This window comes from Dermacentor andersoni, chromosome 11, assembly GCF_023375885.2.
Source record: "Dermacentor andersoni chromosome 11, qqDerAnde1_hic_scaffold, whole genome shotgun sequence".
In the NCBI taxonomy this organism is placed as follows: Eukaryota; Metazoa; Arthropoda; class Arachnida; order Ixodida; family Ixodidae; genus Dermacentor; species Dermacentor andersoni.
Genome location: NC_092824.1, coordinates 99,432,490 through 99,458,827, shown reverse-complemented (window position 1 = coordinate 99,458,827; position 26,338 = coordinate 99,432,490). Strand labels below are relative to the sequence as shown.

Sequence of the window (26,338 nt, the reverse complement as noted above, 5' to 3'; positions counted from 1 at the left end):
CGCATATACATACGAGCTGACGTGCGCTCGATTCGCTGCTGCGAGTTTTTACACACTACATAAACTCGTATGACGCTCGTTGCCCTCTGCGGATTGGTCGGTCTCATCATGACGCCAGCAGTTAGGGCCTGTTTACGCTCGAGCCGCCCATCGCCGCAAGCCGCATCGCACGCGTGCGGTCGCGCGAAAAAATTGCACATGTCGGACACTTGTGCACAAATTTCTGTTTACACTGTGTACACAGTGTGTACACAGTCTACGGCTTACACTGTGTACACAGTGTAAACCGTACACATTGTAAAAACCGAAATTTGCGCAGAAGTGTTCGACATGTGCAATTTTTCGCGCGACCGCACGCGTGCGGTGGGGCTTGCGGCGATGGGCGGCTCGAGCGTAAACAGGCCCTTGCGAGCCGCCGCTCTGGCGCACATGCTATACCATTTTCGAGCGGCTGCTCAAAGATGAGGGAGAAGCGAAATGAAAAAAAAAAAGAAGTGCAGGAATCATCGGCGAATATTCTCAATGACTGTCGCTTTCCCTGAAATGAATCCTGTTTCTCTCTCTGTCTTTCTCTCGTTAAATCTCGTTATGTTCTCCAAATCCCCGAAATGCATAAAGTCTTCCTCCTATTCGGCGAGGCGCGTTCTCCTGTTGTGCCTTGTTAGCCGACACTGACTTGCGCTGATTTGGGGGCCCGGTTGCGTCAGGCGCGTTGGATCATGCACGCCTGCGCAGCTTTCCAGACTTCGTCGCGAACCGATTGCTTCGCTATACTTACGCACTGCCAACAACGCACCTTGCTGCAACGCTTTCCATCGGAGCAACGAATGGCTTCGCCGTTTTCTCGTTGCCAAGGGCGAAGCGAAGCGCCTGCTGCCTAACAAAGAAGCAACACTTGAACACGCGTTTTTGTCGCGTGCTGTCACTAACGGAACGTTTTGTCTCCGCTCGTCGAGCGAAGACCAGTCTTTTTTTTTTTTTTTTCTAGAGCTTAATTATGCCCCCTGACGAAAATCTGACGGTACGCCAGCGATGCGGCGACGTACTTGCTAATTGGCGTAAAGTTTGAAGCTTGTCATGCTTGCAACGCGTCGTGACTATATAGTCACGGAAGGAAGGAATGTAGAGAGAGGCAAATTCATTTTGAGTGATTACATGCATCTATCCCGTCGGACTAAATCAAGAGGGGGAAAAAAATAAAAAAGACTGTTTGCGCCTTGTGGCGCAGTGTACACAGCCTCGAATAAAATCTGCGCATTGCTTCGCTTTGAGAAGTTGCGTGGGATTTCGTGCCGGAGTCTCACAGAAGGGGTGGGAATGGTTGCTGCAGGAAGCTTCGGTGTGCAAAGTGAACCTGGTTAAAACAAAACCGCTGCTAAAACAATTGTTCATGTCGCTCTCTCTCTCTTGTTAAGGTTTTGCATCGCGACTGACGATTGGATCGCGGCTGTAAATGTTCCACCCACGGACTGCGCGCAAGCGCGCATTAGTTAGTTGGACGGACGTACCACACTTGCATTAGTCGCAGTATTTGTAAAATGAGCTATTGGCGAAACACAGGAGAGAGTCGTGTCGGGCCGCCGCTGTGTATTCGCGGCGGTGTAAGGGTTTTGTGTGGTAATGATAAACACTTCTGAAAGCGCTGCTAATGCGATGTGCGAATATACGGGCCAGCTCGTTCTGCGGATCTCGCAGCTACACGGACCGGAAGGCTCTTGATTCTTTGTGTGTGTACCTACGTGTGGGCGTGCGTGTGATAGCGCGGTAATGCGTCCTCATTATCGCTTGCAACATGAGTTATGTAATCGTCATAAAAGAGCAGCTTTTTTTAAGCTGTGGAAACTTACTTAATAATATATATGTACTTTTTATTTTCTTTGTAAAATCTATATACGCGCAACGACCGTGTATCAGTGGGCCTGATTATTAGATTTAGTTTATGTATTCCTTATACAAGAAATATTAACACGCGGTGGCGCAGTTGTATGCGAAAGTCTTGTATTGTTCAAAAGGCACATAATTTATTCATCGAGTTATTTTGATGACAGAAGAAAGTTGCGGCAACATTTGTCGTTGGCCGACACACATCGTTACTTTCTTCTGACAATTTAACGTATTGAAACCTGTGCTCCTGCCTAATCGTTTCTTTGTTTGAATAATCATTTACGAGCATTCGGCTGGCCGCTTCCGCGCAGTCCTGCGATATGTTGCAAAGGTCGTCTAACAAAGCAGAATATATAAGAATAATGGCGGCCATAAAGCGCGCCCCTATATATTTAGCAATGCCGGAATAAGGTTACCATGCAAAGCCGTTTGATTGTGTATTTCAGCTTCGTCGTTATTTTTATACGACCGTCAGAGCTCTCTGAAATGACCAGTTGAGTGCAGCCATTAGTATTTCAGATCTATGACATTGACGCAACTAATCATCTGTTGACGGGTTCAGCTGTATTTTTTTTTCTTCCTATTTTCCGCTTTCTGGGTGGCTCGTTGGTAAGGTTGTAGTTGCTTGCATCCCTGCGTGAAAATGTGCGGATGATATGTGCGCGCCTGTGTGCAAAACATGACGTGCTTCTATAATATGTGCCGCCATCACTGTAAAGTAACTTACACCCTTAAACGTGAATATAAGGATGCGTAAATGTGCCTATAACCAACACTGCTACACATTTTACAGGGTACATGCGTCATGAAGCGTGTCGGCAACCCTGTCTGCGCCGCATTTGAAATTCGGAGAAGGCCGCTTCGTTGGCCGGGGCTCTAACGGATTTTTACACATTCCCAACATAGGACAGTGCTCTAGGCTTCCTCATTGGCTGGTGCCAAAAAATACAAAATACACGGAGAAGTTGAAAATAAAGAAAAGAAAAAGGGAAGACGCGTTGAGTTGTATGAAATGTCTGGTTGGGGATATATGAAGACTGAAGATATAGTGTGACGGGTACAGATCGCGCGTGCGCGCTGATTCGGAAGCTTTGCGGATTATGCATTTAAAAAAAGAAAAAAAGAAGACTGCTGGGCTTTGATGTACGCGGAACTTCGCGTTAATATCGAACACTGCCCAGGGAAGCTGCGGGTCACATTTCGCGTAATGGACGTCGCCTTTCTCTGCGTGATCGAATTAACGGAGTTCGCATGATGAGCGCGGAAGTGTTCTATTCTCAGAACGGATCGGCCGCTGCAAAACAGCCAGTGCTGTGTACGTGGGACCTGAAACTTTCGCCGGGCTCCGGTCATTCTAAATGTGGTGCGCTTCGCGAAGTTCCGGTTTCCCGTGGCTTGCTGTTCACCGTTAGCTTCCCCCCCCCCCCCCCCCCTGTTTTATTTTTTGTTGCTTTGCTGCTCCTTTTCAGTTCGAATTGTAAGGTGGGACTTTTCTAGTGGTGGACGGCCGGCCGTGTTGTGCGCGCATATGCGAGATCAGATGTTGCATAGTGCGCACGTGTGCATAATAGGAACCCTGGATGACTCCCGGGAAGTTGGTCAAACCGGCAAGGTCATGTCTGCCGGTGAATGCATGCAGCTTTCCGTGAATGTGTATAGTGCAGTCTCGGATCCCGTGCCCTTGGAACAGTCGCCAGCGTGAATATATAGGTCGGCACGCTCCCCGTGCTTTTAAGGAACGCGCACAGTTTCAATGAGTACTTTCAAAGACAGGTAAAGGAGATCTGTGTTGCTCTGGTGCTTTACGCGATGCCTGTGTTACACCTGTACTAGTCAGAAAAAAATAATAAAAAATGAAGGAAAACCAACTTTTGGAAGGCATTGGACTGATAGCCTCGTGTAAAATGTCCGGGCGACGCGGTTTGGAGAGTATATAGGAACAGGAAATTCGTAAAATGGAGTTTCGTTTGCACACCCGCTGAAACCTGATGAGGACACCATAAAACTACGCCTGTTGATGCGGCTGAAAGTTGTGGTGGAGGAAGACGAGCTGCAACCTGTATATCATATTTCAAGTTTTGGGCAGCTTCAAGGCGCCTAGATGACAACCTTTTTCTTTTTCTTTCTTTTCTTCTGGGTGGTAGGTAGGAGGGGTGCTTTATTTTTTTTTTGTCGGAGGAGGAACCGTCGTATTGCCGCTCGGAAGACGTCATACGAGGGAGCAAAAACCGTGAGAGTAATGCCTTGTCGTGGTGTATTGGCCGAGTGACTGTGCCATTCTGCTGCTGGGCGCGATGTCGCAGGTTCGACTTCAGCCCAGGACGGCCGCATTCTTATCTGGGCGGAATGCGCAAAGTACGCTTCTGTGTGAACGCTTAGATGCACGTTAAAGATACTCAAGAATTGATCGATGCTGTTACAGCGATGGAAAGGAAGCTGTCGATCCACCAGGAGAAAACTTGGTTACTCAATTGTGGAACGTGACACGTGACTCTTGCGCCTGATGTAACAGGCATTTCGCCTATACACAGCTGGGCAGTCGCGGCCCATTGCAATGTACGTATACTATACTATCAAAGTGTTGCCTATGTTAAAACATATGTTACCTTGTTTCGACTGCTACGTTCACTTCCTGCGCGTCGATCGTCATTGCGCGGCTTTGTTAATCGGCGTCAAATTTGGTCACCTGTCATCATCCAGGCGACATTTTATCGTCAACCGCCATTGTAGAAAACGCACAGATCTCTGCGGGGCACACAACATAACTTTGTGCCTCCGCGCTTCTTCCCCCCTCCTCTCTCTCTCTCTCTCTCTGTAACGGACATCTTCCTGTCGAGTGTGTTTAAAAACATTCCTGTAAAGGTGGGTCCGATGCCACATTTCCACGTTTTACTCGCTGGGATCCTGTATACGAAATGCCTCTTGTACGACGACCGGGTTCCGGCCCAGCGCAAACGCGTCGGCTTTGAAACCTGCGGCGACAGCGCCTGTTTTGTGGACACGGGCTTCGGCCTTGTGCGTAACACGCGCCGTTCGTTTACTCTCGTCTTAATGAACTTGCGCTAGTCATAATGAGGTGCGCGTGTAATGTACACGCGGAAACATGCACACAGCGCGCGTCTCACATGCACGGAGCGCGCATGCTTCTCGTGTATAGCGCATTTATTATGACTGGCACTTACCGCGCGTCTCATGCCACGTATACACATGCGCATTCCGCGCCGCTCGGTATCGCGGTGTAGTCGTTTAGCGCGCGGAAACCTACCTCCGCTTCCATGTCATGCGATCTAAACGCGCGCACGGGTGTACATAGTCCGCGACCGTATACGTAGCGTATATATTTCCATCAGTCGTCCTGTTCGTATACATAAGATGACGTCCGCGAGCGCGCACCCGCACGTGGTTCGCAAATTAAAGTGTTGTCTTCACGGTCGGCGAAAGTGCGAGGGTGAGGGGGGAGGGTGCTCCCGTGACCTACCTAATTGGAAACTCGCAGAAAGATTGACGGCGCCTGTCGAGCGGTGTGTTTATGTCGCATATATACATGGTGCCGCGGCCGGGTTCGGTTTCGACCAACGTTGCCGCGCCGCTGTGTTAGCCCTCTTTGGATGTCGTTGCGTTGGCAGACAGCATGCAGCGCGTGAGCGCGTTTGTGCTATGCGTTAGTGAGGCGTACTAACCGTGCACGTGTTATCATCTGCCTATGATGGCGATAGCACTCTTGTGCATTGCCTTTTTTTAGTTCTGTTCACTACCATTGCGCATTTATTTATTTATTTATTTATTTATTTATTTATTAAAGGGACCACTATACTGGAACAGCCAGCGCAACTCGCCTAGTGAGTGTACAGCTCCTGTAGCTGTGGATAATAACGTGCTCACGTGTTGTTGTGAACTGTCCTTTGGTCCGTACACAAGACAGCATGCACAGTACAGTATGGCGCTTCGACCGTTTCATTTGCCGCTCACGTGCTGCTGCCGCCGCCGGCCGCCGGGGGGGGGGGCTTTGAAGTTGGCTTCGATATTGAGACCCGTAGGTGACGTACACCTTCCTGAAGCGCTTGGATTTAAAGTGGACGGAGGCACAAACCGGTCAGCAGTCGGGATAATCAAGAGACATTCAAAATATTGGTGAACAACAACAACAATAACAAAATCGTCAGGGAAGAAATTGATACGTCTGGATTGGTTACAGGCATAGGTAGCGGTACAAGTTAGAGAAGTTTTGAGGAAGAAAAAGAAGATTCTGGAGATGTATGCCAAAATGTTAGAATGAAAAACTTTTATGGCATACCAGATTAAATGAATCAAACTTGTCAACTCCCCGTTTCATAGGCGAGGCCAATAAATCAACGTAATTGCCATCGTCATAGATAAAACGAAAGATTCTTGGGTTTTATCATGTTGAACCGGCGATATCGTTCAAGCGACGTTCAAGTATACAATTTTCTCTGCGGATGATGGAAGGTTAAATTTCCTAAGGATGCCAGGCTGCCAGTAGCACGAAACCGCAGCCTTCACGTACATGCACGCGTGTGTCTATACACATAGGTCACAGAACGTTTATCATACACCCAAAATGAAATGAGTAACGGTGTACCGAAATAGTTCCCCAAAGTCGCCGCACTTCTTTTCGATTACGAGCGCATTCGCCGGTGATGACGTGCCCGCTGCTGTCATTCATCGCGGCCTGCAATAATAATACTCGCGCGAAGGCGTTTATATCGGCATCCGCGACGGCGCTTTCTTTATGGATAAGTATCAGCCACGCCGCGGTGGGCGTGTCGCGTCTGCCGCGCCGTCATTCATCAAGAGTGGTCGTGAATACGTTCGCGGCGCGACCAGTAATTGGGCCGCGCGCGCGGGGCTCCCGACCGGAGACGTTACGGGGATTACCGACGCGCGCGTGTGCGCGCGCTGAACGATGTGTTGCTCCGCATGATTAACGGTCACTTTCGGCACCACGTAGGGGCGTGTTATCCGTGCGGAGTGTCTTTAATCCTGCTTAGCGCTCCTGTCTTTCTTCCTTTCTTTCTTTCTTCCTCCCTCCTCTCTCTCTCTCTCTCTCTCTCTCTCTCGGAACGCGTCACCGTGCGCGCCACTCGCGTCATCATATATAAAAGCATTATCCAGGTGTTTATTGGGACAGCTCGTTAAGCCGCCCTGGCACTGGCTATCGTGCTGCACGAGGTCGCGGGTTCGACCACTGCCGTTGTGGCCGCATGCATTCTGATGGGGACGGAATACGAAAATGGTTGTGTGTACACGCCAGCATTTGGTCGCACGTCGAAGAACCCCAGTTAGAATCAATCCGGAGTGCCCCGCTCCTCCTCTCTCTGTACGGCGTCCCCTATAATAGTGTTGTGGTTTTGGCGCGTGAAACTCAGTCGTTCATAAAATTTTGGCACTTCTTTATGTTTTAGTCCTTCTATAGATCAGTGTCACGTGCTGTTGGATGTACTTAATTAATCGCCGCTGGTCGAGGAAAATTGGCGTCGCGCAACGTCTGCAAGTTAGTGTTGTTTGGCTTAGCGTTATCCTTTTTCCCGGTATATGCACAGCAGCAGCATTTCGCGGAGAGATTAGCGCGTAGCTTTATCGCACGTCAAGCTCTTGGAAAAATTGTCATCGTGACTCTTTAGATGCTATCGCGTAAAACACCGTTGTGTGTGAAGCGCTGAGCATGCGCCTGAAGTCTGTAACATGTTCCTGAGCAGCGAATTTTAGAGGGATAGCTGATGTTTACGTTACTTCAAGATTTGGTGTTGGAACTTATGGTAGCTTGACTAATTGTTATGTGATAGACTTTGTCACACCCACGTTTCTTTCGCAAGTGCCCTCCCCCCCCCCCAAAAAAAAATAAAGAAGAAAGAAAGTACTTATTTGTTTCGAGAGGGATGCGATACCTCTTAGGTATGAGAATAATGTCAGCCGTGGTTTGAAGAGTGATGTCGTCATCTTTGTCACCATTTCGTCGGTGAAGCTATCGCTTGTGTTTTTGGGTGGCACTGAAAGGCAAATCAACTTGGGGCGATCTTGTATAATATTATTGAAAAAAAAAATCTGACACTTGCGCTAGCTGGCGTCCTGCTCCTGTGCTTGAGGTCGCGGGGACGATTTCCTTCCTTGGGGAGGGCGAGGAAGTGGTGGCGAAATAAGAAAAAAAAAAAAAATGAAAGAAGGAACTCCGTTAGAATACGTGTAGGTTTAGGTGCTCAGGTGGTCAAAGTTCTTCACTATATACCTCGTCTCCCATAGCTCTAGTGTTGTTTTGAGACATTAAGGTTTATCAATCAATCAATCGATCAAGCTCAAAATCAATCAATCAATCTTGCCGGACTGAGCAGTAATTTCTTCCCTCGGTTTTGCAATAATATAAACATTTAGTACTCCTGCCGGTGCTAAGCGCTCGCGTTTCCATTGCTCAAGTTGCTCTTTCGAGCGTCGACAGTATACTTAGTCCGAGGAAGTAAGGGAGCGGGGGGGGGGGGGGTGCAAGTTGAAGCCTGCTTTTGCACCCAGTTGCACCCGAGGCAGTTTAGTTCCTCGGGGCGTCGCCGGCTGTGAAAGTCGTTCGGCGAACAGGCGAAGCCTGATGCTGCGCTCACTGCACGACCGTTTATAGACATGGCGGCTGCGGCAGCGGCGGCTTGCAGAGGGCGCTCGCGGCGCGTGCGCGCTGGCGAGCGAGCCCCCTTGTTTGTACTACTAGCCTGCCAGATAGCGCTCTGGGCGCTGCAGCGTTCGGTCTGGACGCGCGCGTCTGGTTCGTGTCTTTCTGCCCCGCATTTTCGTAGTGCGGTTCCAGCCGTCGTTCCTTCCGTTCCGAGAACTAGGCGGCGGCGGCGGACGCCTTTCTTCTGCTTCTTCTTCGCCCTGTGAAGCGGAATTCTCTTGACACCCGCTCACCATTTTCTCTTTCGACTTCTTTAATGCTGTTCTCCTTGTTGTTGTAGCTGTACCGTGTGATTTTTATGCCAAGTGTATACGGGCTCTACACTACAGGCTCTGGGAGAGGCGAGGAGAGAGCGCCTGCTTTCGTCGCGCCCTGATTTTGCAGTGACTGATGATTCGGGTCCCGCTGATACATCGCGATAGGAGCTGGGCGAGTGTGTTTAGCGGAAGCGAAGGGCTCCCGTTTCGGCTTTGGCCCGAATTCGCCGTCATCGTCGTCGGCGACGTTAACGTTTCCTATAGCTTCGGCCGCTTGCTTCTGCTGCTGCTGCTATAGCGCAATATAAGCTCTCTTGTCATACATTCTCGATAGGCGATGATGAACGGCCGGGTGTATCTGGACTCAATCATGGGAGAGTCTCCGTTGCGTCACGAACCTCAGTATAGGAAGATGGCGCGTGCGATACTCAAGTACCTCGAGCATGTGGGTTCGGCCAGGCAAGTTTTATATACTGTGCGCTTATCAGCGGTTTGTTTATTCTAGCCTATTGAAGAAGGCGTAGGCTAAGTTGGAAGCTTACGAATTATAGCACTGCCTCTTCGAAAACTAAAACAAATAAACGAATAAAAAACAGTACAGCAGACTTATGCGATCGACCTTGCATAACTTTTAGAGAAGCTTTTCTTTTGAGCAGTTGCATTAAGAATATTACGAAACCACACACTTTAAAACGTTGTCCGCATATAACCAATGACATGGCACCATACCCTGCATATTAAATGAAATTAAGTGAGCGTTTACTAATCTAAATCAGTTGGCTGTTGTTGTCCGCAAGCATCCCCAGGGAAGCCTCCCAGCGCACGTATTTTGGTTTAATCTTTCTTGGCAGCTTTCGGTTCTGCCTGACATTTCCGAAAGCACGTTAAATATGGAATAACACCGCATAGGAAATGATTTCTCATTGTAGCTGATGTTTTGCGCTTCTTGCACTTCCTGGATTAACTGTTGTTCAAGAAGTATAGAGAGCGTCAGTGAATGTTGATTCAAGCCACGTATTAAGCAATGAGCTACCAGGTGCTGCTAATGGTCAGCTGCCAGCTTATGGTCGCTTCGTGGAAGAGTGGACATTGCTAAGCGTACAGCGTATGACCACCCTGGTGCGTATGTACACGTACAGCTGGACGTGCAACGCCTGCGCGGTTGAGTTAGCCATGACCCGGGGAGGTCGTATCGTGGCATTTCTTCTCAACGGAACAAAGGATACGCAAAAGGAAGAGTGTTAGCAAGCGTCACTTCTGATATGCGCATTTAACGGCTATAGTTCTATCAAATCCCGGATGCGGACGCCGCATTTCGATGGGGGCGAAATGCAAAAAAACACCCGCGTACCGGCGTGCATTGACAGCACATTAAAGATCCCCTTGCGGTCAAAGTTAATCCGCAATTCCTCACTGCGGCGTGTCTGATAATCCCATCGTCGTTTTGGCACGTAAAACCCCACAATTCAATTCAAATTTCGCACCGGCGAAACGGAACACTTTCGAGTCAAATGATTGCCACAATAACGCTCCAAGAATCGCAGGTGGCGCTTGTGTCTCCTTCAACATAGCGTCCCCGTGTACGCTACAGGGACACTACCGTCGGCTTCGGTGTCTCTATTTGGATTATGTTGCACAGTGCAAAAACTGAGTCCTTGTTCTCGGTCGATCACTTTTGGCAGCGTGAAATACCGGGATCGATGCCTCACTGGAGGACAGGCACTCGGGCAGTGCCTTAGCCAATAAACACGAGCTTGGAGATACATCTGCGAAAGTGATACATCATGAGTACGGCGCCAGTGAACAATAACAGCAACACGTTACATTGCGTCGTGCGGTTGCATATTACCGCGCTGCGAGAAAAATGACGACTATCAGTCGCGCCGTTAACGCCGTGAGATTCTCCTTTGAAACACGACAGGCCGGGCGGAATTCTCGCACGTGGTACACAGGGCGTGAGCCGCGTGGATGGATCGTGCGACTTTAATCTACAAAAGGCCGCGGTTCCCCCAGCGCGGCGTGTTCTCTCCGTGACAAATGAACGCTCCAGTGGAGACAGGAAATGAAAGCTGCCCGCCAAGCGGCTTATAATAGGTGCGCCGCTTCGTGTAGGGGGGGGAACGCGACTTGCGACAGCCACGCCGTCTGGCGGGACGCGAAGCGCACTATTGGCGTGACGGCGAGCGAACGTTTGGTCGTCTGGCACGCGTCGCGGCTGTTTTGTTTGCGGCCTGCATTGTGTGGCGTATGCGCGCGTTTGGCGCTGGGTATGTATTGGCTACGCTCGCGCTGCTGTGTTGCATGCACGTCGCACGTGCGGTGAGATCACGACGTTCACGCTGCCTCGGCCGAAGCGCGTATGTGCGACGTGTTTTTTTTTGTTTTTTTTTCCCGCATACTGTACTACGTGCGGTGCTCGGCTAGACTGCCTGTACGCAATATAGTACTTTCGCATCTGCGGCTGCCGCTACTCGTTACTCAAAGTGCCAGATGTACGTTCGCTCCTGCGTTGTTCGTTTCATTTTTTGCTCGTATTGTATACGCGTGGTTCCATGCGCGCGTGCAAGAATCTTTTTTGTGTTCCCCTGACTTCCGCGTTCCTGCACCAGTTATTGGGTGGGGAGAGACGTGACTCGGTTTCTTTACCCCGACTCCCAGGTTGTATTATTATTTATATTTTGCGTATTCGCGTAGTGGTTACGTTTACACAGTGTTCCCCCAATGTCCTGAATGGTGCAATTTTACTTAAATGGGTTCTTCTTCGCCGTTAAGCTTGACTCTGCTCTGTCGTGGCGTGTGGCAAACAGTTCTCAAAACTTACCAAGTTCAGTCTTTGGCTCCTTTAGAATACGCTGCAGTACGTCTATACCGGCGAACAATGTCCACCGTGGTTGCTTGGTGGCTTTGGCGCTGCGCTACTAAGCACGATGTCGCGGCGGCCCCGCATTTCGACGGCGTACCGTTGAAACACCCGTGTACCGCGCATTGGGTGCAGGTTAAAGAACCCCAAGTGGCCCCGAAATTAATCCAGAGTCCCCCCTCTGTACGGCGTGCTTCATAATCAGATCGTGTTTTTAGCACGTAAAACCCCAGATTATTATTTTTTAATGAACAGGTAACTATAGGCCCTAACAGATGCTGTGAAAACGAGCTACGTCACTAGCGAGCTGGTTCGGGAGACGGCTTCGGGACCTGTCTTTCGTTCTTACGCCTCTGCTGGTTCGTCATGCAAGCCCCTCCTCCTGTGGTTACTGTGGCCGATTTGCTATCGTTGGAGCGTGAATTACGAATAAGCCTCAACGAACATTTCTCGTTATCTGTCTCTATGAGCTCAGTCAAGCAGATTGAAGACGTGCAGTTTGCGGGGCTCCTATATTAAATGTTGAATAACAGTGGTCGGACAGGGGATGTGCGTCGTCGGTGCCAACGGCGCGACAAATGGGCTGCAGCTCGGCTTCGTCAGGGCACCAACTGCCCCCCCCCCCCCTTTTTTTTTAATGAAGATGCGCGCCCCTTTGTGGGAACGCTGGCTCCAGCGACGCCTTTTCTTCGACCGCAATTATCGCACTTCAAGCCTTCATCTTTGTGCGAACATGCCATAGTGTTTTTAATCAGAAGTTGCTGGACCCTAATTCCTGCAGGAATCTAGGTTTCATCGCTTTCTGTTTTGCGTATACTCTCTCTCTCTCTCTCTCTCTCTCTCACGTGACGATGAGGCAAATATGGAGCTCTCGCTTTGCGCGACGAGGAGGCCTACCGCGTGTTTCAGTATAACTTATCAGTGCATCGATGAGCACGCGCGCGCGCGTGCACGCATTCATAAATGCATGCATACGAGTGCGGATCGCCGGAATGGCGCTATATGTATAAGCGGCGTGCCGTAATTGCCTCATAAGGCGCGCGGGCATGCGGGATGGCTCTGACGAAACGCGAAGTTCGTTCGAGTGTCTCGCGACACTCCATTATGCGTGGCGCTCGATTATGCGTCGCGCGCCCGCACCCGCGTACTAAAAAAAACGTTGCGCAATCTCTCGCCGTACCTCGACGACGAGTCTGATGGCAGAGCGGCGGCGGCTGCTGTTGATGCAGAGTGTGAGTGGTCTACCAGCAGCGACCGCTTCGCGTCGCGGGATCGTCGTGCCTGCATGTCCCGGCGTTGGAGAAAGCGCGCCTCCCGGGCAGCAGACGAACGTTTAGGGGAAAGGTGGTGGGGGTTTGCATTGGCCAAACACGTGACGAGTGAGCGAAGCGGCTATGCGCCAGGAAAAAAACGGGCCGAGTGCTCGCGTCCTTGCGCGTATTTGCGCCTTCGCGCCTGTGTGGTCTTTCTGTGCTTCGTGTATGTGTGTGCATACGGGCATGCACATACATATGCTAACGCATATGTATGCATATTATATATATGTGCGTCTTTTAACGCGTGTCACTGTAGTGCGCATGCGTGTTTGGCGGTGTGTGCGCACGCGGAAGCAGATATTCAAACGCGTAACTGTGTACGTGTGTGTGTACGTGTGTACGTGTGTGTGTGTGTGTGTGTGTGTGTGTGTGTGTGTGTGTGTGTGTGTGTGTGTGTGTGTGTGTGTGTGTGTGTGTGTGTGTGTGTGTGTGTGTGTGTGTGTGTGTGTGTGCGCGCGTGTCGCTTTTGCGCTTCGACATTTGCGTTCGCCTTATTTACGCACCGTCTCGAGAGATGAGCGCACCGACCTGGTGGTCTCCCGCCTCGTGGCGTGGTGCGTGTTCGTGTGTATATATATATATATATATATATATATATATATATATATATATATATATATATATATATTGTCGGGCGCATCTCAAAACTGGCACGTGCGTTACTGGGCAGTGACTGCAACGCTTGAAACGATTCGCGCATTTGTGGAGTGAGCCGTATTTCGAGAGATAAATGTATGCTGCAAAATAAATAAATACATAAATTAAGAGATAATGTTGTAGCTAGGGAAAAAAAATCGGGCAATAACATATATAATGTGCTTTAGCAGGGTACTATGTTCGGCGAGTTGGTACATAGCTAATAAAAGTATTGTAGCGCGGTGTAAAATACCACACGGAAGAAAAAAGACGACAGAAAGAGCTTGCGCAACTTGCTTTATGTCGTCTCTACCTTTTCTCCGTTATGTTATTTTACATTGCGCCAGTTTACCTCTATTACATACATACATACATACATACATACATACATACATACATACATACATACATACATACATATATACATACATACTGGTAGAGTGATAACCATCCTATATAGTGGGTTACAAGTCAACGAAAGGTGCAACGTCTTTGAGTAACGAGTATAATGCACGGAGCAAACGGAGAGAATGAGCGAGTGGCTCCATTGATTGACTGAGTTATGGAGTGCGTGCTTTCTAAAAGTCATAAAACATCGTGCTTTGAGATCTCGTCGGCCTATCATCGCAGGTTGCTCCCACGTCGGGAACTTCGCAGAGCCTATTCTGCCCGTATAATATTCCCACTTCATTGTACTCTCATCGTCGCGTGGCGCATCTCTGAACCCTGTCCCTCATATACGGAACAAAAGGACCGGATGGTGACTGCACAAGTAGAAATAGAAGACAGTGAGAAAGAAAGGTTGAAGGGTGACATCGTATCGCTTGTTTTTTATTCGAGCTTACCACGATTTATATTCCGCGTGAATAATTAAATGAAGGAATTACTGTCGAGGGCACGGCTCTGAAAGGACCAAACAGGCGGCACAGTAACTCCCCGTCGGATGCGCTGGCGTCGCGGGGACGGATCATCGCCGCCTGGGCGTTTGGTCGGGTCGAAACCCCGCGCAAATCAAAGGCATGGAGAGTGTACCCATGAAAGGGATGCAAATGCACGATACCGGGCTCACACAGACACACACACACACACACACACACACACACACACACACACACACACACACACACACACACACACACACACACACACACACACACACTGCAGCGTGAATGAACATCGATCAGGTTTCGTATCGCGCAGTCGGGAGTGTAGCGGCAAGAGCAAGTTTTTTGTCTTTCTTCTGTTATTTATTTATTTTTTTGCTTGAGCAGAGTCTGGGTTAGCTCTTTTATAAACATGCAGCCCAGTTTTTTTTTTTTTAGAGGGGGGGGGGGCTTGTGATGAGAAAGCGAGCGCAACTCGCCGTCTTTCTTCTCAGCGTCGTGTTTCATCTGTTCGCCGCGAACTGCAGCATGAAGTTGCGCCAACTATTCCTTTCGCGCGCCATATTGGTTTCCACGTTACAATACACCCGCATGGTCCTGTTCTTTAAATTAATTTTTAATTTCATCGTTGACATAAAAGGTTAAGCGACATTGCGGCGTATGTTTTTTCCTGGCTGAAAAAAAAATTTCTGATTATATTTTGCTGTAACCGCTTGACTGATCCTGTCAACTATTGAGCTCTAATCATTTTGCTTCGGAGACGAGCCCTTGTACAGAATCATTCGCTTTTTACCAAACGCGTTTTCGCCGCGCGCATTCATGCACTGCGACATCTAAGGCGCAGGCAGGTCACAGAAAAAAAAAAAAAAAAAATGCAAGTTGCCCTGTGTGCGGTACGGAACAAATTTGTGAATCTACGCCGACTGGGAAGGACGCGACGCTGTAGTTGTAGGACTTAGCACCTGTAGCGGGATTTCTGCATGTATGGCTATAAGTTTGCTAGATTTTGACAATGAAAGCGTGTATGTGCCTAAGGGGGAGCACTGGTGCAATAGCAGAAAGACGAGTGCTGGAATGTATATTGGTCAGATTGATTGATTGAGTGGATTTAAGGTCCCAGAGCAAGGCTAGGACTATGTGAGACGCCGTATACGCTTCAGATTCATTTTGGCGACCTGGGGTTCCTGAGCGTCCAAACCAAAGCTTGGTACACGAACGTCTTTTTGCATTTCGCCCCATCGAAATGTGTGACTGCCCGCGCCGAGAATCGAAACCAAGACCTCGTTCGTGCTCAGCAGCAGAGTGCCGTAGCCCCTGCGCCACTGTCGTCACGTGACGGTGTGATACTTTACGATACTGTATAGTGTACACGTCACCTCGACACGACGGGACGCAAGCGGATGAAATAAAAAGAACGAAGGAAGGAACTAAACGCGTACGGTGCTCCCAAATGTGCGTGGATCCGCTTGCTGCATAAAGGGTAGAACCAGAAAGCTCTGCATTGAAGTCAACGAAGGCATTGGAAGTCGCCATATAACGTGAGCATGGCGCACAATGGCAACAAGAGTGCGCGTATTGCTAGGCCATGAGAACGAGGAAGGAGTAAGACCAGCCCGGGGGAGGGGGGGTTATACAAAAATGCGCAATATCGAGCAGAACCAGTTCGCATGTTACTTAAGACCCCCTTTATTAATGTAACTCGCCCTGGCGCGCCCTCTGGGAAATCATTTCCCCGACGGTTTCTCCACTCCCCCCCTTCTTCCCCGCCTGCTCGGTGGAAGGGTTCGATGGGTTGGAACCCGGGGTATTCAAATCCCGTTAGTCAATTACCGTAGCGCGGGACGGCTTGGCCCGAATCCCTGCCGTTGCTCTAGCGTAATCGGAAGCGAGGCACCACGGGTACGTGAACGTGGGGCGCAGAAGAGAAATTACGTGCTCGACCTGCATTCCGCTTTATGGGATAAGGCCCATCGTTGCGAATAACCCGCTCCATTACTCAGCTATAACTTAGCGTTCTACGCTCCGACGGAGCCACCCTTTTGCTGCCATCGATCAGCAAGGGGCTTCGGAGACAAGGGGAGGGAGAAAAGATCACCTCGCTCCACCGACTAGTAAGTCGCAACCCCGTATTCAAAAATGCATCTTAACTTGAAGCCCATGCTTGACTTGATCAAAGGACGTTTGGCAGCTATACAGTTAAATCGTCACTGGGACCTTGGAAATAGTTCGTCGAATCGAAGGACTTCGTTCAACGGAAGGCATACGAAAAAGGTTATCTTATTTAAGAAATTTGATGTTTCTCTACGTACGCATGTATCGTAACCCGCTGAACGTGTCTTGTGTTCTTCAAAGGGCGCTCCTAACCCTTTTGACATGTATCAGTGGCATCCATGACGTTAACTAAAGCACATGAAAGGGAAAAAACTAGCATCCATCGGAAATGTAGCACGTAGCTTCGTGCTACAGTTGGGGGGAATGCCAATTTTCCCCCTACGACAGACACTTCTTGCCTTAGCGCTATAGTATTGTAGTATCGAGAGGTGTAAAATTGTAGAGTTGCAAAAGCGGTAACAGGGAAATGGTTTCAAGAGTGATTTTTTGTATAATTTATTTCTCCTCACGCGGAAGCAATGTTCGTTCTTGTGGGAAAAAAAAAAAAAAAATAGAACTCCATCAGTTTATTCTATTTTCTTCGTCAAGGTATAATACTAAGAGCCAGCTATTTGCGCGTGTGCTCAAAGGCACTTCCTAGGCCCTTTAATGTGCGGCCTCATTAAAGAGAGAGAGAGAGAGAAAAAAAAAAAAAAAGAAACGCTTCGCACGGCCTGGCTCGGCCCGTGAAGGCCCGTGATGATGCAGACCAAATTTTGTTCGTGTGTTTGTCTGTCTCGTATGCATGCGGACACGCGCACAAATTCCGGTTTTATTGTCCTTATCGTGGGAGTTTTCTAACCTTGACTGTTTTGATTTACTGCAAGCGGCGCACCTTTACCACCGGCTGTACTCTCTCTCTCTCTCTCTCGTTAATCACCATGATCCTTGAATCGACATTCTGAGCATTTTGTGTTCCACAAAGTTGCATGTTTTGGTCGAACACCAAGGGCAATCTTAATTCTGCTGTTTCGTGGAGTAATTTTCTCTCTCGATTGTTTCGTTAATTCGTCATTGCTGCGCGCAACTTTCATCTTCATCCATGCGGCCAATCCACCTTTCGCAAAAACAACAACGAACTTTTTCAACTCCTGCTTTTACAGCGTTTTTGTCAGAACGTGCTCGCTGGCATTCATTTGGAACCTAACAAAATCTCACAAAATACCTTGCTTGCATCGCTTACTCTTTTCCATTATCAACATTGGTGTTCAGTTTTGCATTTGCGTTATTAATATGCATGCCTCATCAAGTGCCCCCTCCCTTATGCATATAAGACGTTATCTTTTGTGCCGTTCATTCTGGAGCTCAATTTCGAAGCGCGCCTTGAATTATTGATCGCCGCATTACTCGCGGCAGACAGCGAGTCCGCATGCGCTCACACTTTTCCTTTTTCTTTATTTCTTTCTCGAAACTACGCGCAGTACTTCCAAGATTGGATCCCAATATAGCGCCTTACTTGAATTCTGCCGTCGTCTTAAGCAGCAGCAGGTAGGTAACTTGTGTCTCTGCTTCACTGCATCACATAAAGATGTGTCCGAATCAACGCCTCCACCTAACCCCGGCTCTTTTATTTCCCATACTCTTTCGCTGTATCTTTTTGTCAATCTTTTCTGTCGCCTGTGCGACGGCAATTCTATTGCCAAGGATAATGCAAATAGGGACCGTATTGGAATCAGTTCCACAAAGAACGGATGGCGCGCGGCGGTCCTTTGTGATTTCTAAAGGAACCCGATAGGTTTTAGTTAGGGAAGCTAGCTAGCTCTTCGCAACTTGTGGAATTGGCGAGCCGGTCAGTAGCCACCGCTGTAGGATCTCGACCCTCACTGTGTGCTCTATTCCGTCTTTTTCGACCGTCTCTGCCGCCATTTTATCTCTGCAAACACTTTCCTCTTTTCTTATTCTGCACGGTGTTCCGTACCGATGAATAAAGGCTGTGCCCGGGGCACTTCTTCTTGTTCTTGTCTTGGCTACAGATAGATCGCTTTCTTGAGGCTTCTTTTCTTTTTGTCTACGAGCGCGCCTGGGAAAACGAGCGTAGAAATTTGTTGTTTCCCATGAAAGAGGAGACGGCTACGCTTTTAGGACAAAATGCGGTGGATGAAACTAGCCACGGAGTAAAGCAAGGAAGAAAAAATGAAAAGCGCGAAGGGAAAAGCTTTTTCCACTTCCTGATGACGCGGCGCCTCGGGAGGTGCTCGGAAGGGCGTTCTTGGCAAAACGCTTTATGTTCCCTCCTCTCCTCTTTCGAAGGGCCCAAATTGCAAAGCAGGAAAGTGGGGTGGGTTGTTTGGGGGGGACAGTCAAGGCGGTAGTACAAGCGGCTGCGCATTGTCGAACGAAAGCTGCAAAACAGCCCAGAACAAATGCAGGGAAGAGAGACCTGGGAGGATGACAAAGTAAAAAAAAAAAAAAAGTAACGGGAAGCCGGCTGCACTGTTGTGCTTCCAGCACTGCTAAAGCAAAACACACAAAAGTTGGCACGCAAAACGTTGGGAGCGAGCGCGCCGCTTTTGCCTACCAGCATGCGCAACCGCAGCGCCTCCTTCCCGCCGGTTTCTCGGCGGCAGTCCAGTGTCGCCGCTGCCGTGCGCCCTGCGCGCGCTTATTGTTTTATTATTGTTTGTTTGCCTTTGTTGTTTATTTTTTATCCCCCCGAGCCTGCTTGGATGCTTGAAGCGAAGAGCGCGTTCCGTTCCGCCTGAGGGTGTCGGCTCCGCCTACCTACCACCGCGACGGGTCGCCTCGCGCGAGCGGCTGGTAGGCGAGCGAAAACGAACCTGCGCGTGACGTCGGGCGTGACGTCACACTGGTGATAGGAAGGCAGCGCCGCCGCGACGCGCGGCCGGAAAGCGCGTTCTCCTGCGGCGCCACGGAGACTACTCGGCTGGTGGCTGGCTGCGGCTGCGAACCAGTCTTACTGCCGCTTGGCTTTCTTCTGCTAGGCTGCTATCGAGCGGCGGGGAAGCCGGTCTCCATCGACGTCCTTCTCTCGCGGGCAGCGGCGACCCCGGGCTGCCTCTCTCTGTCTCCCCGTGCGTGTGTATGTGTGCGATTGGGTGTGTGTGCGTGTGTCCGTGCGCGCCGACGCTTCGTGACATTCCATTCGCGTCTCTGTTGCCGCCGGCGACGCGCGGATTCCTTGCTTGAACCTCGGGCTCCCCCGATCACCGCCGCAAGGGATCGCCGTCGCGTCTCCTTCGTTCGTGGTGGTGCTTCGTTTAGGGACGAAGCTCGTGCCGAAACGAAGGAGCCGGCGCGAGTGTTCGTGGGGCGAGAGTAACCGACGCCGGGCATCCTCTTCGTCGACGAGCAGTCACGGCTCCCCTGTGGGCGCTTCTTGCACCTCAGCCGGCCTTCTACCTCCTTCACCGGCGTCGTCGAACCCTAGCGAGGTATGTCGTGAATGTGTGTGTGTTTGAGTGGCTCTGGCGTCCATGCTTCCTTCCTTCGGTGCGCCGGGTAGTTTGTTGATGTTGGCTCTGCCATCCGTGTCTCCTTCGTGGGGTCTGCTTGAAAGGACGCTTGTCTTGCCTGCTGTGCTCCTCCAGTTGCATGTTTTTCCTTGTTCGTCATGGTTGGCAAATGTTCTTTCTTGACGCCTTCGCTTTGATTTCCTCGAAAGAGTTGCTTGTTGTTTTTTCGCGCCGGCGTGCGTTTACGCGATAATCTTCCTTGTGATCTTGCGCTAAGTGACCTCTCCTTGTGCTGCTCTTTGTCGCGTATAGATGGGGAACATCAGAGCAGTGTTTGGAACCAACAGCGGCGTCCTTTGTCAGGGCGTCTGCTATATTATTAGCTTGAAGTCGGTGCCGTGAAGTGTCTAGAAATTAGAACACTCCTGGTTTCCCCCAACGAGTCACAGCATAGCTAATACCAGTGTTTTACCCAACGGATTGTTTCGTTTGGCAGTGCAACTGAAGTGAAGTGTCGGTGATTCATGGCACCTTCATTAGTCCAGTAATAACTAAATCAGCTTCTGCCTCTTACCGAGGCAACCCAGGCGGTCACCGAGAGCCAAATATCTGCCTGTATTACATGCAATGTCCACCGCTCTTGTTTCTCAACGAAGATCTCGCCACGTTACGTGAGCCTTGTTGTGGTGCATTTGGTGCGCTTCAGATAAAAACCAAGCTCACAAGGTTATTCTGCTAGACTTATTACCGTTCTTATGGTACGCTCAGGGGGAAATGCTACCGCATGGTGTCGCTTCTACTTCATTGTCATCACCGTTCGCTCGCCACGAATAAATATGGCGAGAGACGAAATCAGCTTTAGGGCATATATATTATTTTTTACGCCAATACCGTTCGTAAGAGCAGTTGCTAGCCAAACCTGCTATTGGACGTATTATTATTACCGAAGGTGGCCGGCCAGTGGCATAGACCATGCGCAAACGAAAATCTTTGCGGATTCGGATCCATGTTTTCAGACACACTTCAGCCCGGCCCTCCTGGGTCGCACTCGAAACGTTCTCGCGCTCTCTGGTAATCGGCTTCGTGCGTGCAAGTTCGTTCTGTCGATACTGGCCATGTCGGGAATCCCTGTAAGCATGTGGAACTGATGCGAAGGCACGTTGTTCTGGCGGTCAGCCACACCAGTTTGGCGGCGCCTACGTACATTATATATACATATATATAGTCAGCCACGCGAAATCGTGACGAGCTGACCGGGATCGAAATGCGTTTCTCTTTTCGCCATTCGTGGCACACGCGTTCTTGTGGATGGAGAATAGAACGACCGCTTCTCTCCACCACTATCTCTCTCTCTCGACTAAACGCTCTCGCTAGCGCCTAGGATTGCTTTGCCGATCGTTTGCCTAGCGGAGGTGGAATGGAGAAGGGAGAGGCCGCGGTAGAGGGTGAGGGTGACCGAGCGTTCGCGCCGCTGACGATTACGGAATATTTCGGGTTCACGAGTGTTGCGCAACTGGTGGCCAAGCCCGCCTCCCCTCATCGATGTGTTTATATGCAGCACGGCGACTTGAGAGAGAGAGAGACACTCACGCAGCCAGAACCTTGCGGTTCCGGTTTTCTTTCTTTGTTTCTTCTTGTGTTTGTGTGTGTGTGTGGGGGGGGGGGGGGGGTGCAGGAACTGGGTCTCGCGCCTTGACCGTCCCATGGTAAATGGCTTCTCGGGCTTTGCCAGAATGCCTTCTCCGCTGCGCATTCGTGGCACCTGCTCTCGGGCTTTTAACTAGAACAGGTGAATGCGGTGTGTATATAACCGCGCGCGGAAACAGCCTCCTTCCGCGCTTTTTTGTCTGGACGTTCTTGCAGCGCCACCTGTTGTGTTTGTTAGTGCTTTGTTCTTGTCGTTGCATCCGTTTCTTTATTACCGTACGGACTAGGATCAGACGGAACGAATGGAATAAAACAGAACGACTGCGTTAGGTCGGAGAATGGAGGTCGAAGAGCAGCAGAGTCGTCTCTGTGTTACGAGGTTAGACATCGCGACTTCGCGCGAGATTCATTTGGTAGCATTGCGGGTCCTCAAGTCAGTTAGTACGCGACATTGGTCAGTAGTGTATGAATTAAAGCACATGGTTCTGGAATGACACAATATAGGTGGGAGCCTCTCTTTCGGAGTGATACAAAGAAAAAATTATCTTATTAGCTTCCCCACTTTCTTTTTATCACGGTGCAAACAAACTTGTATGTTTTTGTTGGCACTTGTCAATGTATAGTCAGACCACACATACCTTAGAAGCGCCGGCGAACGCGCCAAGAGTACCACAACAACCACGTCTCTGTGACCCATGCAAGGCTTATTAGACTTCTTGCCGTATAGAAGGCATTCGTCCGCAGTGGCTCAGATAACTAGCACGTACCGAAAGGGCTGTTAATGCCTGTGTGCACTGGAAATTAACAATGACTCGTTCGTAGCTAGAGGTTAGCGTGAAATGTCGGGAAACGTGGAAAATTAATAGCTCACACATGCAATTTTTTTTTCCACCCTGTATACCGAAGCTGATGGCAAGCCCCAACGCTTGCAGAAACTCACTTTCCCGGTCCTTGGCTGACGAAAAATGTCAGTAGCTAACCGGTGTCGTGAAGTCGGGGGTCCGTGCAGCCAACGAAGATTCCCTTGGTGGCACCGTGCCACGTGCCGAGAGAAAGAAGGGTTCCTAGGGACGTTGAAGAGAATGGAAACAGGATTCGAACGCAGTTCCAGCTATCGGAGCACACTGTGGTACCGTTGTCAGATGGTGAGAGGACCCGGCACCCAGAGGTGCTGCTCTCTATGAGCTACCCGTGCACGTGGTGCACCTGTCTCCAACGTGTCGCAATAGGAGGCAACTACCTGTTGCCGACGCTTCTTCTTTAGGGAAGGGCCCTTTCATCGATAACTGGCCAATTCGTGACGGTCAGGAGGGCGACGTTGCCCTCTTGAAGCGAAACGGATGATGAGGCGTGAACATCAACCGTGACAAACTGTATTTGGCTAGTGGGGCATCCCCCGCTCTGAAAGACCGCCAGGCACCACACCGGTCAGTTCGGAATTTGCACCTCGGGAAAAGGTGTCAGTCGCTGAAATATGCCACATACGCGAAGGTATTTCTCACTTTGCCCATCTGCAAAATGCTTCATTCAGTAAAGCGGGCTCCGTATTTCTAAAATAGGTATTCCCATTACGCGATAAAAGAAGGGAGAAAATAAAATAAAAAAGAAAAGACACACGGGGACACCCAACGCTACACTTGTGTGTCTGTGCTTGTGGGTCTCGTCTTTGGTCCTGTATATTATCGCGTTACGGGAATACAATATTCCAGATGCGTTGCCAACAGCACCCACAATGTGACCCTCGTGAACCTTATTTCTAGTTTTGTCGCCAAATGAGTGCTGTAGCTGTTGGCAACTTGGCGCTTATCGCTTTTATCTCTTTCCCCTTCGTAGGCGCTGGCGCCGAATTTACGACGATAGCGGCCGGCTAATCGCTACCGCGAAAACGGAAGCCTTGAGGTCGTTTGCGCGGCGAGGTCACGCGTGTCGCGTTTCTCGGAGGCAAGCGGAAGATGTGCGGTACATTACGCACTGCGAGACGTGGATGCACCCGCATAAGAAAGATGTTGCATCCTTTGGAGTGTTAAGCTCGTCTTAAGTGTTCATCATCGCCACTACCTTAAAGACCCGCAGTGCTTATCATTCTCGCTAGCTCTATAATCAACATAGTCCAGCTTGCTCTAAGCCGACTGGACTCGAGACCGTTATCCTAGTAAGAAGAGAGTTTTAGCAGTGCCGTATTACGGTACGGTAAGTGCGGTATACGGTACGGTATTACCGTTCCGTACTAACTTACCGCGATGACCGAAGACGTTTTAGCTGCGTGGGCCGCTCGATGCGTGCGGTAATGTGATAATGATGATAGCGGCTAACATTGGGGCTTTGCAGAATACAATAACTATGCGCTGGGTGCGAAATATTCATTTTGACGAATACTAGAAAGCTTTAGCTTGTCCATACACGCATTATTCTTTACAGAAGTGCCCGGCTACGGCAAACTTAGACGCCAGTCACAAGGCCGGTAGCGACTTCTTGTGACACTTCGTCCTGCAACACGTGAAACCTTTTGTTACATAGATGTTCTTATCTCCTCAATACATAAAAAAGGGTTTGTTTCTTGTAGATTGCACCGCGGCTGACACTTTACACCAGCAGATAAGTAGAATATAGTTAGTTACTACAACAAAAACTCTGCGTCCCCTCTAAGTAAACTCTGCATCACTAGATGGCGCCACCTACCTGGTTTTTTTTGATGTCACTGTTTACTTGTTGTCACTTCGTCGCTCCGCAGAAGGTGATTTAAAGTAACTTCTCGCCTTGGTATTATCATGGTAAAAAAAGCACGCGAGGCATGGACTCTGTGGCCGACACCAGCTTCTTACTGTTTTGGCTTGGTGCAGCTCGGCTCGCGACACACGGTGCCAGCCGAGCCTTACCGACTCCTTACCGTCTAGCATGCCGTACGGAAAGTCATTCCGTACGGTAAAGTTCGCGCATGCGCAGTCCTCGACCGGTACGGTATTACGCACTTACCGTACCGTATACCGTACTTTCCGTAGCACCGCTAAAAAACCCTAAAGATACTCAGATCGTGGCCACACCAATCACTGGCACAAGAAGCCGTTCGTGCGCTAGTACACTACTTGAAGTGCACTGGTTTAAGAGACCGCTTATAGCATCCCTGGGCATCCTCCCACGTGCATTCAGTGCTCCCTGTTTTCTTCCTTCTATTGTATTCTCCTTTCCCTTACCCCCAGTCTAGGGTAGCAAATCGGACGCGCGTCTGGTTGACCGCCATGTCTTTTCTCTCCTTGCCTTCTCTCTTCTCGTCGAGCGATTTTCTTTCTCTGCAACGCGTGTCCCGAATATTTTCCTTCACAGTTATGAGACACGTACCCGTTGCGTTCTCTCGCTCTTTTCGCTTTTTTTTTTTCCAGAATCGCACAGGCCACGCAGAACACAATAATTTAACGAATATATTTCGCGTTGCAGTGAGAGGAAGAAAAGTGATGGAGAGGCAGGCAGGTCAACCTGACGCATGCCAGGTTTGCTACCCCACGTCGTGGAAAAGGGATTAGCGGAGTGTTTCTCAGAATAACGCATTAAGTTATTGCAGCACTCTTATAACACTGCAGTACTGTATATCCTAATGTTTTTTGTTGCTGTGGTCAGCCTTTCCCCGCTGTCACGCTCACAAGAGAAAAGGCCCCCGAAAGAGCAGGGGGAAAGCTGCAGATAAGACGCTAAGGTCAATCGCACACTTCCGCTTTGCTACCTTTCGCCGAAAAAAAAAAGGGGGGGGGGGATAGCGGGACACAAACTAGGAGGAAGAGAAATAACGCATGCGCAGCGGGTTTCTTCGGTAAGCACAGCAAGAGGTGCTGGAAAAAACAAAAGTCTGCAGCACCGAACTTTTGTGTGTTTTGCGATGTTCGATGCGTGTTTTTTAGGCATAACTGAAACAAGAAGCAACGAACTTCCAGCCGTTACTTACACGCTGAGGAAGTCGCTAGTAAAGCTAATCAAGACTGCACAAGGGCCGCGGTGCCTAGTCGTTCCGACTCGATATCTGAAGATGCAATTTGAACGGGTTTCCAAATGGAGCAAACAAGGCATAGTTTATTGAAACGTCACTTATTTAACACGGCACAATGCCGAGAAAGAGAGATGAAAAGAGAAAGCCAGGGAGGACGGCGAGCGGGCTACCGCCGGACAGGCACACGGAACATGTTGAAGGGTCTCCTCGCCACCAGTCATCAGGCTCGTAGCACGTTGCATTTTCGGAAGTATATGGCCCTTTAGTTATAGCACATGAGCTATTGTGCTGGGAGATTCCACCTTCGGACACACTACTCTCTGTCTCTCTCCTCCTTGCGTGTGAATTGGCAAGACAACACCAGCAGTCGGCTTCGAAGTTCGGTGGGGTTCGCTGTGAAAGCTTCGCTCTAAATGTACGAAGCCGTGATCTGCGCCCTAATACGTCGCCCGCTCGACGGCTCGGAGGATGCGAGCGCCAGACGTCACACTCCTCGGCCGGCCTCCTTGCTACGTCAGCTGCGCGGACGCATCGCGTTTTCCTGCCATTCCACGCTGCGCCTTGCAGGTAGCGAGAAGGCGGCGGCGGCGGCACGTCTTGTCCTTCAGGGGTAGCGAAAGCGAGGTGCGGGAGAGGGG

The 26,338-nt window shown here is 49.8% G+C and overlaps 1 protein-coding gene across 3 annotated transcripts in view; it reads left to right on the top strand.

The window, feature by feature from the left end:
- The window catches only part of LOC126539142 (uncharacterized), a 232,823-nt gene that overhangs the window by 127,819 nt on the left and 78,666 nt on the right, over window positions 1-26,338 (top strand). Inside the window, exon 1 of one of the 3 annotated variants that reach the window (XM_050185881.3) lies at window positions 19,530-20,056. The exons of the other annotated variants lie outside the window; for them this stretch is intronic. The gene's annotated coding sequence lies outside the window, so the exon portion shown is untranslated. Of the gene's footprint in view, window positions 1-19,529; window positions 20,057-26,338 lie in introns of those variants that run through there. 3 annotated transcript variants of the gene reach the window in all.